The following is a 14,845-nucleotide window of genomic DNA, read 5'->3' as shown; positions in this document are numbered from 1 at the left end:
GGTTCTAGAAGAAGTGAAGATAGTGGATGAATGTAAACTTGATGATGTCAGAGTAATCAAGTAACATGTGCTGCGCCGCAACGTTAAATTGTGCGCTGCTTGGGAGGCAACCCAAGATTGTAAATGTAATAGGTAGTTTCCTTTTTCTCATTTTTCTTTTCTTTTATAGATTCACTGTGTGTTGAGTTATGCAGGAATGATTTGGACTAAGAATTGCATAATTGGGTGCAGACCACTCTTCACGAGAAGTCCCATGGTCTGTGGTGCCCTTCACATGCAACTTCATGGCCCGTCATCCACAACAGTAGCCAAAGTAGGTTACTAGAAATTGCCATAAATTGGTTCACTAAAGGGTTCACGGTCCGTCAAGCTTTGTACGGACCGTTTAGCCTCTCGTGAACCTCAGGTAAGTACCTTGTTTGAAGTCATGTTCACGAACAATTTCACGGACCGTGATGTCCTTCACAGGCAAAATTCACGGTCCATCGCCTGCGACCCAGCAGTACCAATTATCCGACCCGACCCGCGAAGGACTTAAAGTTAAAATTAAACGTATTTTTATATCCTAAAGTGCCAAAGGTCGGCTTTTCTCCCCTTTCTCTCTGCCATAACGGTTATCAACTTCATAAAAATGTTTCATCATCCATAAAGTCTCCAATAATCAGAGAATCGAAACACTAGTAATTAGTCTGTCAAGAAATTCAAGTCAAAGTTCATCTCACTCTTTTTGGGCGAAATTTTCCATTACTTCCAAGTAAGTCCTTTTATAACTTGTTATAAGTTTGATCTTGTCTAAAAACAAGTTAGATTTACTTCAATTTAGTCGAGTTTAGAATGATTATGTGATGAACTATCTTGGTTGGTATTGAATTATTGTGGGTTAGTGTGAATTGGGTAAATTTGATGATTCTTGTGTATGGGTATCATGAAATTGGGAGAAATTAGTGTTAAATTTTGACATTAGTGTGAAATTGAGTCCATATTGCATATAAGCAAACATAACCATGTGTATTGATACAATGTAAATTATGCAGAGTGAGGAATCGAAATCATTCACGTTGTGATCTTGTGCTAAAAATAGGTGGTTGGTGTTGTAAGCACATCCTATAGTGAAGTCGGGGGATACAATGACTGAATTATTAGCCAAAGTATAAGACCACGATAGGCTTCACAGACCGTGGAAGCCACCACGAGCCTTGAAACCACTCGTGGACAACACTTAGGCATTCCATACACGCAATGGATATGTTCACGAGCATTATCACGAACCGTGGTTCACTCCACTTGTTGCACACTAATTTTGTCTTAAGTCCATGAGAGGTTTCACGGACCGTGGTACTCACCACACGGCCCGTGTGAGCTTCTGTATAAATAAATAAAATACTTTTATTTTATTTTAGTTTTGTTTTTGTATTTTTATTTCTTTTCTTTATTTTAATTCTATGGCCCTTCCCAGTGATAGATTGGGTGACGGCGTTCTTAAGGCAAGGCGTCGCGTTGTAATTACAGAGGAGAAGTCTGAGTACCCAATAGTGTGTCATTTTATTGTTTGCATACTAATGGGTTTTCTATTTCTCAGGTAATATGGCTCCTCGAAGAAAGAACGCAACCAAGCATTCCTCACCTACTGCTTCTCAATCGGAAGGTCATAATGCTGCAGAGTCTAGTTGTTCTGAGGTTCAGATAAATACCACCATTGAGGAGCACTCACCTCGAGCTACTAGATCCCAGACAACGAGGGCAATTCTCCAAAATACTTTTTCCCAGTTTGAAGAGGAAGGTAGTAGTTCTGGTAGCGGCGAGGAATTGGGTAGCTAGTCTGCTGATGGATCAGAAGATAGTTCAGAGTCTGCAAGCGGCTCTCAGGAAAATGTAATCACACCTCAGCCTGCAGTAAACATAGAAGCTGAAACTGGAGCACAGGAAGGAAGAGGCAGGTGCTGTAAGAGAAGACGAAGAGATCACCACCAATGACACCATGGTCCAATATGTGAACATTGATGAAGTTGATCCCACAGCGAGACAGCAGCTGATTGATTGTTTTCATTCTATGTGGACTGTGGACAGATGCGAGGACTTCTTTAATAATGGAATTGTCAACAAGTCTAGCGGCTTCAAAAATAGACCGATCATGCCTAAGACCAGAGTGGTGCTGGTTGATATCAAATCATTCCCCAACATTTATCGGATATTTTAGTTTCATCAGTTTGACCGGATGAACAACGCACCTGGAGAATATTCTAGCCACCTGACCAGAGATTTTATGTGTCTTATGCAGCCACATTGATGAACTTTGCTGCAGAAATTGAGATAACTAAACGGGGGCAGAAAGACATTGCCAGTTCCACTCAACTCAATTATGGTTCGGGATAAATCGATAGATATCTTTGAGACTACTATCGTATGATGCATGTCCGAGAATACACAACACCAGCTTCAGTTGGCCTTTTTTAGGGAAAACATCATGCGGTCACCAGTGAAACTGAGATAGAGGTTTAGAGTTCTCGAGAGCGAGTGTTGCATTGGATTGCAAGACAAATTGCTTCAGAGGGGGAGAATGCAGCTTGGGGAGCACAGCCACTCATCACTAAAGCTTCACTGTCTTTTCCGGCCAAGGTCTAGTGGGTTGTTGTCCGAGCACAATTGAAACCAACAGGTAATGATAACACCTTGTCTCCCTCACTAGCTTCTTTGGTAGCATTCCTCATGGCTACTTACCCGATAAATATGGGGCGGATCATAGCGACTGAGATGAGAGACAGGGCACTAAATGAGAGATCCGGACTTCCACTTCCCTTTCTGATAGGGAAATTGTGTCGACAAGCAAATATTCCCCCAAATAGGCTAGTTGATAGATGGGGTGAGGCATTCAGACTCACCCAGGCCTATAAAATCAAAGATGTTTCTAACCATCACTTTGGTGCGAATTCTGGAGCTGCGAGTTCTTTGGCAGTTGTTCCTCATGTACCAATTGACATTCCACATACAGAGAGAGGACCCGAGCAAGGATAGTCATCACAGCCATCTACAGAGGCACCATCGCCACCAGCTTCAGCCTTACAGGCTCCAGGTATTCCTACTCTCTTCCTTGAGAAATTAGTTGCAGATCACTGTCAAACCAGGACATTAGTCGACCAAATTGTACACCAGATGCCCCAGATAATAGAGTGATATGTGTTAGCCGTGAAAAAAAAGGTAAAAGCTAAGATGTGAAATGAGCTGGCTGCTTTAAAAGACAAGATGGATGGTTTGGAGGTCCTTGTCTTGCAGGTTGCAAGTTCAGTTGATAATGATGAGTTCAAGAAGCAATTGTCTGAAATGCAAGCTCAAGTTGATAAAGTGGCTGAGATGCCGGTACAGGTGCCCACTCCGGTCATGTCAGAGTCACTGATGAAATTGTTTGATGAGCCACCTACCACTAAATCACTTAATGATTTCTGGGGTGAACTACCCAAGAGTAAATCCGGTAAGAAAAAACACAAAGGCAGAGAGTCTAATGCAGAAAGACGATAACACAAGAAAGCCCGCAAGGCACCGCGAAAGAAGGCAAGAGAAGATGAAGCACTCGCGCAATAATAGCGAGATGTGGTGTTAGCTAGCGCTTCTGGTAGAGGAGTACATGTCCTGGTTAGTGATAGCCAGCCTAATTCAGAGCTGGTTTCTGAGACTACACCTATTGATAAGGATGACGACACTGACCCGGCTACCGGCGCCTAGAGCGTCGTAGGTATGACCCCTCCTCATTGCCCTATTTTATTTTTCTTCATTGACTTTGAGGGAAAAGTTTTTTCATTGACCCCGCCTAGAGAATGCAGTCATGTGTCATGTGTGTGTGAATTTTGATTGAAGTTTAATGCTAGGAGTAGAAACTAGAACTTGCCCGAATAGTCTTACTTAAATCTGAGAATAACTGGATAGGGAAGGATCAGTAGGCCATTTTTGCTAAGCCATTAAAAAGCCAAGAAAAAATGAAACAACCAAATAAAAAGCTTATCACTTGAACCCAATTTGAGCATGAAAACCAATTTTGTTCTTACCCATCAAATGTCATATCCTTGGGTCTCCAAAGATACGATGTCACAACTCAGGCCAAAGACCTAAGTTGAGGGTGATTGCAACCCGGGCAGAAAGGAAAAGTGAAGAAGAAGGTTCAACTAGTTAGCTGAAAGCACAATATAAAAAATAAAAACAAAAACAAAATTTTTAAAAAAAATGGTTGCTGGGAGGTACTGAAATGAAGAAAAAGAGGGAATTGCTTAGAAAGAGTTGTGTGCAAACGAAACTTTGAAGAACCAAGGGATTAGTCACTCACAAACCCAAATATCCATTCCCTAGCCTAAGCCTATGTTACAAGCCGATAAAGTCCTACAGTGATCCGATTCCGGGTGTTTGGAAGATAGAGAATAGAAAGCAAGGGCAAGCCTATGGTCTTTTGTTATTAGTGTTCAAAGTTCTTTGAGAGTGAGAGCGTAGAACCTAGTCCCAATTATCATGAGTGAGGGACTTCTTTGGTGTGAGGACACAATGATTGCATTTGATAGTAGATTGTGTTAGCTGATAGTACACAGGCATAAGCATGGTAGACTGTGAGTAATGGGATGTCATATATTGATCCTTGCATGTTAGATTGATGGTTTTGGATATAATGTGAGATTGAGATAGGTGTTGCCCAGTGTCAAAACGATTTTGAATGTTTGATTGCTGAATGTATTATTTTTTTCTCATCACTTTAGGACAAGTAATTGTTCTAAGTTGAGGGTGTTGATGTTCCGCGAAATATTGGCACATTTGATGCTTGAAAACTAAGAATTAGTACTAAAATCGGATGTAGTTATGTGTATATGATGTGTTTGGTAGTGTTTGTACAGGTGAAACAGGTGGACATGAAAGAAGATAGAAAAGAAGAAAATTCAGTGAAAGTGAATAGAAGAAAGTAAAGACCACGGACGACCTCACGGGTCGTGGTCTTCACTACTGATCGTGAAGCTGCTCGTAGAGTTGAACCAGTGCTTAGGGTTGGAGGAGCTGAAAGATGATTGAACCAAGTGAAGACCATGGACAACCCCACGGGCCGTAGTCCTCACAATGATCCGTGGTGAGAGTCGCAAAGATGATCCAGTGAATGAGCAATGAAAAGTTGAAGATGGAATTGGTCAAGTGAAGACCACCGACAACTATACGGACCGTGGTCATTGTCACGAGTCGTGGTGGTGTCCGTGGTGATGATCCAGTGTACAAAACTAGAAGAACCTATTTTGGATGAGTGCAAGTGAAGACAACGAAGGGCTTCACGGTGCTTCACGAACCGTAAAGCCGTTGACGGATCGTGGAGCAGTCATGAAGCTGCGCGACAGAATAGTCCTACTTCGAGTAGGACTCTTTTTAAACATTCTATTTGAATTAATTAGGGCATTCTTTCACTTTATCTTATCTTATCTGGAACGAAGTTTGGAAAAATTCTTAGCTTTTGGTTTTGAACATTAACATCGAATCAAGTTTGGAAGTTGGATTTCGAGTTTTTGAATTATCAAAGTGCTTATCGATTTTGCTTATTTTCGTAGTATTTTCTTGTCATGTTTTCATTAGATACGTTCGTACGTCTACGTGAAATCATGAGTGGCTAAATACCACAATTGGGATTGTGGGATCTCTAACTTAAATCTAAGTGTAATTTCGTAAAACGAGTGAAAGGCCATTTATATTTGCAGATTATAATTTAGCTTTTCTTATTCATTTATTATAATGAGTGCACACATTAGAGTGAGCTGGTATCTGTCATTTGTTTGAGAGAAAAATGATAGTTGGGAAAAAGCTAAATTAACCTGAAGAAATAGAGTCAAAGTTCGAGAGAAGAGAGAAAAGAACTCTAACACTATCGTAAGTGAGGGTAAAACTTGTTAACACTCTAGGACCGAGAGGGCTTGAGTAAAAGTTATCTAATTAGGCTCAGAAGTGTTAGATATATTTATATCGCCTGTATTTTGCAGAGATGAATTGCCTAAAACTCATTTACCAAAAAATACGAGATCCAACGTTATAGGGAACACAATCCTAGTTTCATTTAATTATTGAAACATCTTTAGAACTTAATACTCTGTTAACTGTTAATCTAGATTTTGATTACCAATCTTAGTTACTAGAACATCACAACTACACCCAAATTTACATTCCGTAATTGGTCTCTTTAGGAAATAATAACAACATTTGGGTAAATGCAATAGTGAAATCATTTTTGTAAAGAAATTCTCTGTGGGATCGACCTCAACTCACATTAAGTTCTATAAATTGACTTCGACAGTTTATACCTTTTAATTGAGGTGTAGGTTTGTACGTATCAGTCACCCTCATATTCCCAAAACTACATGCCCCCGTAGGTTAAGTCCCCTCTGTGGGCATTATATTTAGTGATCACGTTAGTCATGCCTTTATCTCCCTGGCAAGGTATATTAGGTCCTCTCGATGGGGTGTATAGATCGAATTCTACGTTTAGCTCACGTGGTTTTATGTGGGTTAATAGTAACTCCCACAGTCAAATTCTAGTGCATTGACTAGGTTACCAGTTATATTTCAGTATTCAGTTTCAGTATGTTATGAGCTTGGTCATTGCATTCTGTTTAGTTCATGTTCAGTATATTTTCATGTTCATCTTATATCATTGATCAGTATGCTTTATTCAGTTATGTATATATTGTTCAGATTTATCCTACCCTGTATGCTCAATACTTTCATGTATTGATGCATACTCTGTGCTACATTTTCTCGTGATGTAGGTTCAGGCCCATATCATTTAGATCGCGTGTAGATCACTTCTCGATCCGTACTGTAACGCCCCTCAAAATGCAATAGGATAATTAGAGCTTCACATGTGTGTTAGTAGTTGATAAACTTGTATAAATGTTTGAAAATGAGTTTATAGGTCAGCTTAGTTGAGTTGAAGTCCAACGTCAAAGAGAGGTTCAAGATGTTCGAAAACTAGTTGTTTGCGTGCTAGTTTGTTCAAGTGTATCTTGCATGTTTTTACGTGTCGTATGAAGTCTAAAATTAGTGGAGGTGACCCTAGTGTCTTAATAAATGTTTTTAGGGTCAAAAAGTTTGGCTACGACTCCCCGGGACCACCCTAAGGGTCCCCGAGGAGGACCCCCACCCTTGGCCAAACAAGCTGCCAAGGCAGCTTGAAGTTATTCATGGAGGGAGTGGCTCTACGTCGCGGACCTGCTCCACCAATGGCCAAAAAGTGGCTCCGCATCGCGGAGACACCGCGGACTCTACTATCTCGAAATTTAATTTCCAGAAACTTGTGGGAAGACCTCCGCGTCGCGGACTTGTTCCCCAACAAAATCTACGAAAATAAAACTCAAGTTTTACTTGTTTAAAAGGTCCAACTGAGTGGGGTGGTTTGGGTACTTTGGGGAATTATTATGAATGGTTATTCTACCTATTTTAGGGTATTCTAAGTTGGTTAAAACCCCAAAACCTAGAATTAGACCTCATTATCCAAATTGAACCTTCCCTCTCAAATAAATTATCTCTCTAGAACTCCATGGAAGACATTGATGAAGCTTCAAGCTAGGGGATGGGTTCCTACTGATTTCTCCTTCAAATTCCTAAGGAAATTAATCACAAAGGTATGGGGATTTTATCTTTGATTCTCCTTTCAATCAAAGAGCCAAATCAAAGTGATTTCAATGTTTTTCAAAACATTAAAAACTCCAATTTTAATTCTAAGCTTGGGTTCTTGCATGAAAGTATTTCAAATGATGATTTATGTTAATATTGATGGTTTTAAGATCAAAAACTCCATGAACCCTTGCATATCTTGAAATCCTAATTTTGGGTCTAAAGTGGGTCTATTGATTATGAGCTAATAATGTGATATTAATGTGTAGGTTGTTATGGGCTATTGATTTATGTATTGTTCTATATTGAATCATGAGGAATTTATGGTCAATTGTGTTATATTGGATGTTGGCCTTGAATGGGCAATTGTGACCTAAGGTTTATGATGATGATGAAGTTGTAAATAGATTATTGATTCTAGTATTTTATATATATATATATATATATATATATATATGTTGTAGATGTTAGAATTGTGAGGTTTGATCCTTTTAAAAGTGGGGAGGTGTTTACTTTATAAGCATGTTGTGATCATGGTCTTGTAGGCAAAGTTGGATGATTGTTGTTTTGAGTAATGTTGATTATTTGAAGGTAATGTGATATGATGTGAATTTGTGTATGGTCTAAGAGTATGAAAGGTGACCTTGTGTAGGGACTTTATGTGTTATGCTTGGTTGTTGTCTTCTTTGAATGACTTATAATGAAGGTGAGGTTAGGATAGACTATGTTTACCTAGTCTAACACCTAGTGAAGAATGAATGAAAATAATGGAGGAATGTGAGAATGAATGAAAAGAATGGGAGTTAATGCTAATGAATGAAAGTGGGGTCTATTGTAAGGATAGTCTCATAAAGTACTCTTTTGAATAAATGGGGTTCCTAGATGAAAGGTTTTCTCATCTTTGAATCCAAGAGCTTCGTAAATGAATGAATGTTGGGCTAGGATGGGTACTCCTTCGTGAGTTGAGATGAGAGTACTTAGTAGCAATCCTTATCCCTAAATAAATGAATGTTGGGCTAAGATGGGTACTCCTTCGTGAGTTGAGATGAGAGTACTTAGTAGCAATCCTTATCCCTAAATAAATGAATATTGGGCTAGGATGGGTACTCCTTCGTGAGTTGAGATGAGAGTACTTAGTAGCAATCCATATCCTTAAATGAATGAATGAAATGAATGTCCAACTCCATGGGGGAGTAATGTCTAGCACCGAGAGGATATGAAGATGGGTGGATACTCCTTCGTTAGTTGAGATGTGAGTATTTAGTAGCAACCCTTAAGATGGGTGCTCCTTCATGAGTTGAGATGAGAGTACTTAGAAGCAATCCTTTTATCCCTTAACTATGTGCCCACATAGGACTAGCTAGTGGTCTCCACCACGTAAAGGCTAAAAGAATGACCCTACCTTAGGCAAGTGGGGATCCCTCATCCGGTAAGGGGTACTACCGGGATTCCATGTCAAGCTCCATGGTCTATGTCAGTTAAGGCTCTTCCCCCACATTAATGAATGAATGAAATAAGGTCTCTTAAGGGTGTACTACTTAGGATAGGTGGTGGAATGGGACATCATCTAGACATTGCACAAGTAGACATTTAAGGGAGATCTTGGTGTGTCTTAGTAATAATAATGAATTTATGAGTCTCTTTGGGCTAATTAATGAAAGGATTGGTCTTTGAGCATGCTAATGTGAAAGTCAGTCATAATGAATTGAATGTAAGTGCTTATGTTGAATTGAATGTATGTGATGATCTTATGTCACTAGTGAATGAAGTTGTCTAAATGCATTAAGTTGAATCAACGATTTATGTTGTTATGTAAATAGAGCTTGTCTTGTGTAGCCTTAAGGATCACTTGGGTGTGGTATGGAGAGGTAGTATGGGCTGCCTCACCATTTCTTACTTAGGTGGATCTTGGGATGAGTGTTCTAGCTTTATGAAGTGACTTGTTGGCTTATCTGCTTATATGTCTTATGTGATTAATTGGTGAAGGTTGAGGTATGCATGGTAAGTGCACTTTGTGTGACCTTAAGGTGGTGCCTTAGTGTGGGTGATGGTATGGAACGTTGCCCATACATTGCACAAAGGTATTGCTTAAGAGTTACTTAAGGTGGAGGTCCAAGGCAAGAAGGTAAAGGTAAATGGGTTACGTATGTTTATGATGTATTGTGAAGCATATGACTTTGTATTTTTGGTTGTGACTTGTAAGGTGCCTATTATGTTGATGTTCATGAGATTTTATCAAAATGGCATGAAAGCATAACTTCCAAAAAAATGTCCTTTTTAGCATGTTTTGCATATCCTCATACTTAGTACGTGTGTTGTACTAACCCCTTTCTTCTATTTTACTACAAGTGTAGGTTGTGGTAACTAGGAGGGGATTGTGCTTTGGAGTTGCTTGGATTGCTTCACTCATCCAAGTCTTTGGTATGTCCACAAGATTCGAGGACTATGTTTAGAAGTTTCTTAGTCATTGTTATAGACACTTAAGTTTCATTTCATTTGTAAAGGGTCGTGTCCCTTAGTACGTTTTAAGTTTTTGTCTAAGATTGGCTAAAGAGACTTAGTAGTTCTGCTTGCGTATTGATGTCTTCAAATGTTGATGACTCCTGAAGTCTTATGGTTTTATTGAATAAAAGTTTTAAATTCTTAATGATTTTTATGATCTATGCAATGAATGAATGCTAAGGCTTGTATAAGACCTCCGAGAGGTCGAATACGCATGTAACGGCTAGGGGGTGCTCTCGGGTCGTTACACGTACTCAGCATTATCAGTGGTGAGTCCTTATTCTCCGAGGACAATAAACATGTTTTCTTTTACTTTCAGTCTTTCAGTTTCTTGTTTTGCTAGAGTTAGCCTGGGACATGTCCCAGCATCTCTAGTCAGTTAGAGGCTTTTATTCAGACATAATTAGATTTAGTTTTGGTTTTGAGTTTGATCTTCCAGTTGTTATTAAACTCATAGTCTTTTATATTCAGGCTTAGATTGGGTATTTCCCCATCATTTTAGTTTATCTCATGACTTAAGGCTTCCGCACAGTATTTCTTGTTTCAATTTATCTTAGTATGCTATGATATGTCAACTCAAGGTTAGCTTGGGGTCACTCGTGATCCTAGGTACCATGTTTACGCCAAGTGGGTAGCCTCGGAGCGTGACATATGTCATTTCCATTTGAGAAATAGCTCAAATTAATGGCATAGATGACCCTTTTCTCAACATTCGATGGCATATTTAAGCTTTTTTCCTATTTAATATATTAGAAAATCATATTTCTTCTTAATTCTATTTTTTTAAAATAGAAAATATTTTTCTAATATAAATTAATTAATATAATTTAATTAGTTGAGTGTTTATCTAAAAATCAAAGAAACAGATAAAACGACAAAAAAAATATACTTCGAATTTAGCCGGTCAAAAAACTTTAGTCAAATTCAATTAAATTTTTGTAATTTGTCTATTTTTGAAACTACCAAATTCATTTATAGAAAAATGAGTATGACACATTTTAGCTTAAGCTAAAGATAACTTTCAATTAAATGTTTTCACATCTACCAAAGAATTGAGAAGAAACACAGATTTTGTTTCAATCATAAAAATTTTGCATTTACTTGTAACTGTTGTTTTCTATTACACTTTTAAAAAAGGAAAAAGAAATATCGTCTTTATCCTGTTTGAAGACCATATATACATACCTCATTGTCTAAATTTCCTTTCTTGAAATCTTATTGCAATTTTTTTTTCAACATTCTCAAAAAAAAAATCTTTAATTTTCTGAAAATTTTGCAATGGGTAATTTCACGAAGGAATAAATTGACATAATTGTTGTTGGAGCTGGACCATCTGGTATAGCTGTATCAACCTGTTTAAACAAATTTGGCATAAACAATGTTGTTTTAGAAAAACAAAATTGTTGTGCTTATTTGTGGAAGAAAAAGACTTATGATAGACTTCATTTGCATCTATCAAAGGACTTTTTTTTATTGCTGTTTATGCCACATGCAACTTCATCACCTAAGTATATGCCGAAAAAGAATTTATTCAATACTTAGATGAGTATGTTGAGCATTTCAACATCAAGCCAAAATTTCAAACTTGTGCTGAATCGGCCTTTTACAACAGTGGGGAAAAGAAATGGAATGTCAAATCAAGAAATTTGACTAGCGAAAAAATTGAAATATATGTTAGTGATTTCTTGTTTTGGCTACTGGAGAAAATAACGAAGGTTATATTCCAAATATGATAGGAATAGAAAATTTCTAAGGCGAAATAATCCATTCAAGTGATTATAGATCTGGTGAAAAATATAAGGATAAAAAGGTATTGGTCGTTGGATCAGGAAATTCTGGGATAGAAATAGCTTTTGATCTTTCAAATTATGAAAGCCACACGTCCATTATTTCTAGAAGTCCAGTAAGTCTCTCTATCTCTTTATGCATTATCTTTACTTTTATTGCTATTTGTTTGCATGTGAGTAGGTTTGTGTTTGTTATAAAAAAATTAAATGGTGGTGTTCGATCAGTTTAGTTGTACATCAACTATTTTACATGGTACCTGTTACTTCTTACTAGCATTTGTAATGTTGTAATTCGATTCATCAAGATATTGGGTATGGGTTTCTTGACCATCAACACCAGGTCATACCCTTATGTGAAAAGGCCGGAATATGAACATGATTTCTCATGATTTTCATTCAACTTTATTGACTATCCATTGAGTCATAAATACTCTTGTGGCATTTCTTATCTAAAAAATTATTTTTGAATTAGCTTCACCACCAATAATTTCCACCGATTCGTCATTTTTATTAAATTTCACAAACATACTCTCCAAGTACTATACAAAATTGCAAAATCAACCTCGATTCTAAATTCAAAGTTGATTTAATAAAATCAGTTGTTCTTTAAAAAGGGAATACTGGTTGACTTGAAAGTGATTAAGGAATATGGTATTGGATTATTGTAAATACAAAAATTTGGGATAGATATTTAAATACCCTAAAAACATAGAAAGATCTCATTACTCCATTTCTAAATCGCACATAATTAAAAAATTTAAATTCAGGTCTCATCGGATATATTATCGTGAGAAAAAGAAGAGTAGGATTTGGAGAGGTGACAAGTTGTTTAGTATAAGTATAAAAAACTCATATATTTTTTACTTTGAGGAACTGAATTCGAAGAAAGAGAACTAGGGTTTCTTTTTATTATAAGTAGAATCTTTAATTTTGCTAAGTTTGTCTTATTAAAAATTTTATACATCGTCATTTCACATGTTGCACAGATAACATATTTTACATTTTAAGTATTTGAATCTCATAATTTTGAAGAAACTTGTCTATAGATATCAGTTTGATGACTTGATAAATGATAGTACAAAAACTTATTTGCACTAACTGTATATGAAACTTAGATTTCTCTTTTAATATAATCTATCGTGCATTACTCATATATATTTCTTTTTTTAGAACCCTTGCTAATTCCAGTTACCAACTTTGATCTATGTTTTTGAATACTACAAGTTATATACAATTAGGTTATAATTGATCTGATTTTGTACTTCTTTTTTATTATATCATCAAAATATGAAACTTACACCCGTAAATATGTATATTATAGTTCATGATGTTCTCCCAAAGTGCTATAACTTTTCTATAGTTAAATTATGCAAATTTTTCACATGCACAATTAATTATATTTTTGATAAATATGGTTGGTAATTCTAAAAGTTTTAATATATTTTGTCCTAGTGTTTTTGCAGATTCATGTTCTAGCAAAGGAGTTGGTGTATATTGCAATGTTGTTGCTAAAATATTTACCAATATATTTGGTTGATACTGTAATTGCAAAGTACACAAAATTTAAGCTTGGAAATTTAGCAGAATTAAGAATACCACAACCAGAAGAAGACTCATTTTCTGTTAAAATATCAAAAGGTAGATCCCGAGTAATTGATGTTGGTGCCATTGACAAGATTAAACTTGGACAGATTAACATATGATACTATCTTTATTTTATTTCATTCTATTTTGAGAAATATTATGTGAAAAATAGATCGGTTTAGTTTTTTCGAGGGTTTTGGTCTGATTGTAAAATACAACATGTGATGTATGGCTAGGTGCACATCACGAGTTCAAATTTGACTACTACCAAGAACCTAGTAGTAGTATTTAATGAAGAAGAATAATAATACATGTTCATTATCATGGGCAACAGTTGAACTGTTATAGTTATGAAATCGGTAGAATTTAGTAATTTTGGATAATACAGGATATTTGTGTAAATAGTTCATCTAATATGCATTGATAATCTATTATAAAAAAGGAAATAACACTTGTTTCTTTTTGTGAAATAACTTTTGGTCAATTGATTATTAGGTACTTCCTGGAATATCATAAATAAAGGAACATACAGTAGTGTTTGACAATGGAGATGAACATCAATTTGATGCAATCATTTTTGCTACTAGATACAATAATATTGCTACCAAATGGCTAAAGGTACGTTTTGTAAATTATCACTATGTTCTTTTCTTTGTAATTCTAAATTTGAGTCTTGAAATTTTTCACTTGCCTGTAAATATCGTGTGCGGATAAGTTTTTCTCGATAAGCTTTCCTTGTTACTAATTTAACTTAGTATTAATTATACCATCATTGTCTCAAATAATGTACAAATTTGTTTCTTTTGTATGCGGAATTATAGCTCAATATTCCTTGAAGATAGCACACCGATAAATTGGAAAGGAGAGAATGGTCTATACTGTGCTGGATATTTGAAAAAAGGGATTGCTAGTATTTGAATGGATACTAGAGCTATTGCTGATGATATTAAGAATGATACAGGAGACAAAATTTAGATTTTTATTATTATTATATCAGACTATATTGTTAAATAAATTTTCTAAACGCTACGTGAATGTAGAATGATTTATGCACCGAGCTTGACTTGTTAAGTTCAGTTAGAACTTAAAAACATTGTTTCTTTTAGTATGTTTTTTATCAAGTTTTTACTGTAATATAAATTTGATGAAACTTTTCTGATTGATTGACTTTCTTTGTTGATTTTTTTTATATATATATAATGATGGTGTGGGGTTCAGATCGCACACATTTCGACTATTATATTGAATATTTGCTATCTCTTGCCAACACAAGTATCGAATAACTCTACACAGCAAATTGGGTAACTTTTATTTGAGACATTTATTAACAACGTGAATAAATCTACTATGTCCTC

The 14,845-nt window shown here is 36.3% G+C and overlaps 1 pseudogene; it reads left to right on the top strand.

The window, feature by feature from the left end:
• The first annotated feature begins 11,397 nt into the window (after nt 1-11,397).
• Nucleotides 11,398-14,465, top strand: LOC125875501 (probable indole-3-pyruvate monooxygenase YUCCA10; annotated as a pseudogene).
• The last annotated feature ends 380 nt before the right edge of the window (nt 14,466-14,845 follow it).

Source organism: Solanum stenotomum, chromosome 9, assembly GCF_019186545.1.
Source record: "Solanum stenotomum isolate F172 chromosome 9, ASM1918654v1, whole genome shotgun sequence".
Lineage (NCBI taxonomy): Eukaryota > Viridiplantae > Streptophyta > Magnoliopsida > Solanales > Solanaceae > Solanum > Solanum stenotomum.
The sequence above is the reverse complement of the archived record's forward strand: the minus strand, read 5'-3'. Positions and strand labels throughout refer to the sequence as shown.